The sequence below is a fragment of the Uranotaenia lowii genome, chromosome 2, assembly GCF_029784155.1.
Source record: "Uranotaenia lowii strain MFRU-FL chromosome 2, ASM2978415v1, whole genome shotgun sequence".
Classification (NCBI taxonomy): Eukaryota; Metazoa; Arthropoda; class Insecta; order Diptera; family Culicidae; genus Uranotaenia; species Uranotaenia lowii.
In genome coordinates this window covers 327,624,279-327,632,426 of record NC_073692.1, presented here as the reverse complement: position 1 = coordinate 327,632,426, position 8,148 = coordinate 327,624,279, and the positions used below count along the sequence as shown (strand labels likewise).

General features: G+C 36.0%; 1 long non-coding RNA gene across 3 annotated transcripts; it reads left to right on the top strand.

Annotated features, from left to right (window-relative positions):
* The first annotated feature begins 1,617 nt into the window (after positions 1-1,617).
* On the top strand, positions 1,618-3,377 carry LOC129749714 (uncharacterized). Of its 3 annotated transcripts, XR_008738144.1 has the most exons (6): positions 1,618-1,832; positions 1,897-2,075; positions 2,146-2,320; positions 2,413-2,751; positions 2,831-2,968; positions 3,039-3,376. It is a non-coding gene; the product is annotated as an uncharacterized LOC129749714 (long non-coding RNA). The 3 variants fall into 3 exon arrangements; XR_008738145.1 differs by having other exon boundaries at positions 1,897-2,320; positions 2,396-2,751; positions 3,039-3,377; XR_008738142.1 differs by having other exon boundaries at positions 1,897-2,320.
* The last annotated feature ends 4,771 nt before the right edge of the window (positions 3,378-8,148 follow it).

Below are 8,148 nucleotides of genomic sequence, written 5' to 3'. Positions count from 1 at the left end.
GTAGAATGGACACCACTTTCAGCACCAATTCGAAATGAAATAAATGGCGGCTGCCAGCCTGAAAATGGTTGTACAGAATTGCTGTCAGCCAAAACAACGCCTACCTGTACACGCTCCTTTATTTAAACTCAAAATTAAGTAGTTTTGGTTCAGTGGCACACACCAAAAAATCTGAATCCTTAACAACACTGAAATTGAAAATCTTCAACATTACATGACGTGGAACGCGATTTATTATTGCAAATTTACAAAATAATAAAAGTTGAATCCTTAACAGCACTGAATTCTAATAACACAAATATTATGATTTGACACGGAACGTGATTATTTGATGTAAATTTCCATCACATATAATGTAAATTAAAAAGGCATCACATATGACAAAATTTTCAATGCGAATTTAATACGCATAAAAAATTAAACCTCTGAATCACAAATCTCTTAAAATTATACTACATGGAACGTTTTAAAGACATAGCACTAGAACTAAATTTATATTACATCACACTGAACGCGATAATGTCAGATTGAAATACAAACTCGCCATATGAAACATTATTTTTTTTGTGTTTTTCCCGTTCTGTTAAAACTTGGAAAAAAAAACAAATCTTTAAAGACTAAAATTCATTAAATTGTATTGTGCAGTTTCACAAAAAAGTCCAATTTTTAAAGATCTTCTACTTTTCGCATTCAAAATAAACACGACCTAATCAAAACCACAAACAGGTTAAATAGCTAAAATACACCCAAAAGAATTGAATCAGATTGTTGCAATAAATAGTTCATTTACGTACCTTATACGCACCAACAATCGTTGAGGCGATGTGACTGGAATCCTTTTAATGACTTTCCACGCACTGAGACTTTCTTTTTCTATATATTTCACCGTTTTTTTATTGGAGTAGAATGGACTACACTTTCAGCACCAATTCGAAATGAAATAAATGGCGGCTGCCAGCCTGAAAATGGTTGTACAGAATTGCTGTCAGCCAAAACAACGCCTACCTGTACACGCTCCTTTATTTAAACTCAAGTAGTTTAAAGTAGTAAGTAGTTAGTAAGTAGTTTGAAGTAGTTTTGGTTCAGTGGCACACACCAAAAAATCTGAATCCTTAACAACACTGAAATTGAAAATCTTCAACATTACATGACGTGGAACGCGATTTATTATTGCAAATTTACAAAATAATAAAAGTTGAATCCTTAACAGCACTGAATTCTAATGACACAAATATTATGACTTGACACGGAACGTGATTATTTGATGTAAATTTCCATCACATATAATGTAAATAAAAAAGGCATCACATATGACGAAATTTTCAATGCGAATTTATTACGCATAAAAAAATTAAACCTCTGAATCACAAATCTCTTAAAATTATACTACATGGAATGTTTTAAAGACATAGCATTAGAACTAAATTTATATTACATCACACTGAACGCGATAATGTCAGATTAAAATACAAACTCCGAAAACGTGCAAACAAAGTGTTCAGTCAAATTGTGCACTAATTACGTAATTTGTCAAGGCAGTGAATCTAAACTCGATTTAGCACATTTTCGGCGATTCGTGTATTTTGCTCAAATTTCAGTTCAGCGGTACGAAAGGAACAAAAGGGAATTATTTGACAGTTTCTTTCTCATCTGAATATTTATTTTTGTATACATTATTTCTCAAATTTTTCATATGTCGTGTAAATTTTCAAAAACAGTTTTCATCGTTTAGCAAACTTGTGAACGTAGTAAAGAAGAAGAAGACTTCAAATTTTTCAGAAATGGATATCTTCGATTTTGATTTGTATGAATACCATCAAAAACCTTTTGTGGTAAGTATGGCTCAGTTCATTAAGCATCACTAGAACTGATTTAATGAAAAAAAATTAATTGCAGGAGTGTTCCCTACAACAAATTAAGGCTAAATTAATAGAAGTAGCCGTTCCTTCGCAATTTTCCGACCTAGTTGATATGTTTGGATCCAGAAAAACAAACTAAGCGATCAAGAGGCGGTGTATCTGAAAGTTGCAGTAATGTGAGCAGCAACAGTTTGAAGGAACCCCACACTATCAACAGTAGGAACAATCTAACTGGAAAATCCGATGACCTAAAAATTTTGCTTTTTTCTTCTTGACGCCTGAATAGTGGATGGTGGAAATTAGCATTGAGAGAATTAATCACTGAGCTGCTTGAATACTTCTGACACCGTCCTTACCTTTTCGAATGATGGAGAGCACAAACTCGGCCAGGTTAACAACTTTACCTTTGTTGCAGACCGAGATATGCCGTGAATGAGGGCAAGAAAAAGTTTTTTTTTTTGGTAATTTTTCTATATTTAAGAATTTTGAAATTTGTAGAAAACTTTATTGTGGATGAGTCTAAGTCCTAGTTACAGTTAACTCTATTTTCCAGATTAAAAACCTATACCAAATGCATGTTGGAATTGACAGATTCAGCCCAGAACCTGCTCTTGAGAAGATACGAATGCTACAGAGTAGTAATTTCCCGAAAAAAACCCAGAACCTGCTAGTTTCCTACAATCAACTACGAGGGTATGAGCCTCTATCAGATTTCTCGAAAAATGTCAAAATCAGGAATTGACTTATCTGGGAGAAAAGCTGCTTGATGCGACAGCCGATTAGAAATATCCATAAAAAGAATAAGGTCTCAAAGGTGTCTATCTTAAACAATAGTCATGTCAGTAACAGCCTGCTAGCGGGTAAATTTTCGGGATTTTTATTCGATTAAAAAGTAAGTACTTATAGACCATAATTCATGGTAATAGATTTATTTTAGATACCCTTTTCTAACATATATTATTCTTCCTTAGCTTCTTGATGCGATTGTTTTGAGACGCTCATGTATAATTTTGTTGAAAATAGAAATTGCGGGAAAATAATTTTGATCCTGTTAGAGTTTTCCCGCTGGAAGCTTGTTGAAAGTTTGCGCCGCTTTATGAATTGGAACGGTAAATATTTAAAATGAATCTTAAAACAAACAAAATACACTCCAAACTTTTTCTTTGCTTCTTTCCATAGTGTCCAGTTTATGTTCGAGAAGACACCGCTGGTGGGAATCGTGTTGACTATCAGAGCCGCGTAGAGACGATGATGGCGAAACGGGGTGTATTTCGAACGATTTGTAAGACATGGCTATTTCCAAGGAACTTCCAACACCTATCTAAGATTTGGTTGGAAAATCCATGTTCTAATGAATCGTGGCAAAATATGCTGCCTTTACTCAGTAAGGTTATTAAGTGCGTCATAGTTAAAAGTGATATTTATGTACAAAGTAATGATGCAAAAAACAAGATAAAAGAAGTGCAATTAAAGTGCTTATAATATTCCACGGCTTTCGTTTAATTTTTGAAACATGAATCCCTCAATTGAAAACAAATAAACAAAACATTTTATAATTTCCATCATTTTTTATGTTACACGAACTTGATGATTACATGCTGTTGATCATTACATGCTGTTGACTATAACATGTTGTTGAATATTACATGTACTCGATTTACTGCCTTGGTAATTTTAAGCTCACACTGAAAATTCCATCATATATAATGCTTCTTTTTATTTACATCATATGTGATGTTATTTTACAGATTTTGTTAGTAGTGAGTCCTCAACTTTGAGTTCCATTGGGCAATCGCAAAACTAAGTTCTGATAGTCATTCTCAATACTAAGTTCGGCAGCCGAACCCCAATTTATCCTTTTTACACGAGGGTTGTTTATTTTCAGGGAATTAAAGGATGGTTAAAATTATTTGTACCCGTATGTTGCTTTTCCAGTAAATACAGTGCATTGCAATTACAGAGCGGTGGAATGTTTTGACACTCCGGTCAAAGAAAAATTCCGGATGTTACTTCCCACGGGAAGTAACACTAACAATAGAAAAATAAATTTACTTTCCTTGACATAGGTATAGAAATATCCAAAATCAATTTAAAAAATCTCGCTGGAAGCTTGTTGAAAGTTTTTGCTTTCCTTGACATAGGTATAGGAATATCCAAAATCAATTTAAAAAAAAAGGTACCAAACCATGACTAGTACGTTTTTTTGAGGGAAAGCTAACTGGCATTTCAAGAGTTTGTTTTATGGATGGAAGCTTGTTGAAGCTTGTTGAAAGTTTTTACTTTCCTTGACATAGGTATAGGAATATCCAAAATCAATTTAAAAAAAAGGTACCAAACCATGACTAGTACGTTTTTTTGAGGGAAAGCTAACTGGCATTTCAAGAGTTTGTTTTATGGATGGAAGGACTTGCATTTAAATTGTTTAATTCTCCCTGAAAATCATAAGCAGACGTGGAGTTGTGGTAGCATTCCAAACTCTCGCGCAGCTGGTCACAAGTTTGATTCTCGCTGATTTATTTTTTAATTTTTTTCAACTCGATATATCAAACCAACTACAGTGTTGATGGCTAGCGGTTACGCGTGGCTTGGATGATACCTTTTTTAGAGCTCAACCATGCGTAATACAAAATATTCCCACAAAACCTCCACTACCTTATTCAGAATCTGAATTCTCAATATCAATCTGAATTTTGTATCTGAATTCTTGAGATATTTGAAGAAAAGTTAACGACCGTTTATTGATTTTTGTAAATTTATTTTTCGGCATACCGCTGAAAATTTATATTCTTGGAGAAAAAAATATCAGAATTGAAAATTGATAAAGATGGATAGAAAGTGAGGAGAAAATTTACAGATATTCTGATGGATCTAAATTTTAAATCTTAATTCAGAATTCTGAGATTTAAATTCTGAATCTCAATTATGTATGAGTATGCTGACATGATCAATTGGCTACCGTTTATGGAGCCAACACGAGTATAATATCTTAATCAAATTGAAAAATTTAAAACTTATTTCAAATACTTTTTCCGTTCTTTTATAGTTTGGGAAGGAAGAAAAGCTATGCTTTACAGACTAAAACTATTTAAATTGTGCTGGCCAGTTTCGCTAAACATTGAGAATAGATACAAAAAACCTACACACATCAATACAGTCATTGTCGTAGCTTGTTAGGCTGACTTGATAAGTACCAGTTGAAATGGGGTCAATTAACCGATAGCTGAATCTGTAAGAAGGCAATATCATCCTCAACACACCGCAACAGACCGCTCATTTTATTCAGTACATGGAGACTGTTGATGGTCCGCGCATTGATCGCAAACGAAGGCTCATTAACGTGCCGACACAGGTAATCGTTACAGGACCGAAGGAAACGTAGAATCACCTCCGTAAGCGAGAATTGTAGCAGACCATATTTCAACGAGAATAGCCGTGCACGATCAGTCGCTCTTGGGCTGAGAAATTGGGTTGGCCTACAAAAAAAAATGCCTAAAACAACAAAACACTAAAATAAACCACAAACCTACCTCCAAGTCTTGATCCAAAGGCAAAATAAGGCCCATTCTTTGGAGGGTTCTTCAACATGGTCGTAAAATTCTACTTCCGCAGCAACGCATCCAGATTGGCACCACTCTGTTCCGTTCCCGAACTTGATGGCCGGACCAAGAAATCGATGCTGTTGAACAGATGCTTGAAAGGAGTCCACATATCATCATCAACACAGCGCAACAGACCGGTCATCTTATTCGGTACATGGAGACTGTTGATGGTCCGCGCATTGATCGCAAACGAAGGCTCATTAACGTGCCGACGCAGGAAATCGTTACAGGACCGAAGGAAACGTAGAATCACCTCCGGAAGCGAGAATTGTAGCAGACCATATTTCAACGAGAATAGCCGTGCACGATCAGTCGCTCTTGGGCTGAGAAATTGGGTTGGCCTACAAAAAAAAAATGCTAAAAACAACAAAACACAAAAATAAACCACAAACCTACCTCCAAGTCTTGATCCAAAGGCAAAATAAGGCCCATTCTTTGGAGGGTTCTTCAACATGGTCGTAAAATTCTGCTTCCGCAGCAACGCATCCAGATTGGCACAACTCTTTTCCGTTCCCGAACTTGATGGCCGGACCAAGAAATCGATGCTGTTGTACAGATGCTTGAAAGGAGTCCACATATCATCATCAACAGATCAGTCATCTTATTCGGTACATGGAGACTGTTGATGGTCCGCGCATTGATCGCAAACGAAGGCTCATTAACGTGCCGACACAGGAAATCGTTACAGGACCGAAAGAAACGCAGCTCACCTCCGGAAGCGAGAATTGTAGCAGACCATATTTCAACGAGAATAGCCATGCACGATCAGTCGCTCTTGGGCTGAGGAATTGGGTTGGCCTACAACAAAAAAAAATGCTAAAAACAACAAAACACAAAAATAAACCACAAACCTACCTCCAAGTCTTGATCCAACGGCAAAATAAGGCGCAGCTGGTCGGGAAATTGAACACCCCCCTTTTGCTGAAAATTGATGAGTCGCAGTTCTTTGCTAATTTCAAACCCAAGCAGATAATGTTCCGGATTGGGGGTGCTTTGCTGCGGCAAACACTCCTGCAGCAGCTCGATGATAACTTCCTTGCCTGGATTTCACTCGCCGCGCACGCAAGCACCTGTCGACCGAACCGAACCGATGAGAAACAAACATAGCGCCGAAAACAGCTGCCGAACGAAGAACAGCGCCAAAACAAAACAACGATGGCCGTACTTTTGACGTTTCTCTTTGATGTCTCACAGGGATGCCAAACACACTTTCATTGTTGTGCATTTCAAAATTATCACTGAGGTGTGGTGTTAACATACGCTATTTAATACTTTGATCGTCGCTAGCGATAATGGTTTCTGATGGACAGTTGTCAATAATGCAGTATATACTAGTACAAAAGGATGTGGATTTGTAGAGGGTATAGGTTATTTGGTGTAATTTTATTACTTTGAATGATATAGTGGGATTAAGTTAGGGTTTTGTATTGAAAAATTTTTATAGCTGATTTTTTTAATTGAATAACTATAATAATTTCTTTATTATTGGAATCTTTATTGGGATAGATTGGATTGCAAAGTTAAGCTTACATGAAATATATTACCTCATACGATTGAGTAAAAGAAGCAACAGAAATAGAAAGATAAATTTACTTTCCTTGACATATGTATGGGAATATCCAAAATCAATTTAAAAAAAGGTACCAAACCATGTCTAGTAAGTTTTTTTGAGGGAAAGCGAACTGGCATTTTAGGAGTTTGTTTTATAGAAGGAAGGACTGGTATTTAAAATGTTTAATTCTCTTTGAAATCATAAGCTGACGTGGAGTTGTGGTAGCGTTCCAAACTCTCGCGCAGCTGGTCACAAGTTTGATTCTTGCTGATTTATTTTTAATTTTTTTTCAACTCGATAGATCAAACCAACTACAGTGTTGATGGCTAGCGGTTACGCGTGGCTTGGATGATACCTTTTTTAGAGCTCAACCATGCGTAATACAAAATATTCCCACAAAACTTCCCCTACCCTATTCAGAATCTGAATTTTCAATCTGAATCTGAATTTTGGATATGAGTTCTTAATCTGAATTCTTAAGATATTTTAAGAAAAGTTAACCGCCGTTCATTGATTTTTGTAAATTTGTGTTTCGGCATACCGGTGAAAATTTATGTTCTTGGAGAAAAAATGTCAGAATTGAAACTTGATAATGATGAATAGATAGTGAGGAGAAAATTTACAGATGTTCTGATGAATCTAAATTTTACATCTACATTCAGAATTCTGAAATCTAAATTCTGAATCTCAATTATGTATGAGTATGCTGAATGATCAAGTATGGTTAAAAAAAACAAGGTCTAAAATCTTCGAATGAATTCCCCCCAACGCAGTTTTCTGTACGGCTCTGCTTTTTGTTAATGCCCGAACATAGGTCTCTGAAGGGAAGGAAACGGTAAGCCGCCATTTGCTGCATTGAAAAGCTAAACGTGTTAATTATATTTTCCGCTGTTGCCGTATTTGCACCAGTAGACTGAGAATCTGCCCAGAAAACGGAGCGTCTTAGTAATACCTGTAACCCATTTCAGTTTTAGCGTCTCAATCTTAAGCGTACCAATAGCCTACTGGATAGCGTTGGTGACTTATGAGATGAAGGTTTTGGAATCGATTCTCATGACAGAAGTTTTATTTTTTTGTTATCATCAATATAATCGAATAATTGCTGGTGCTGCTGCTTCGAGGCGCCACTAGCAACTTT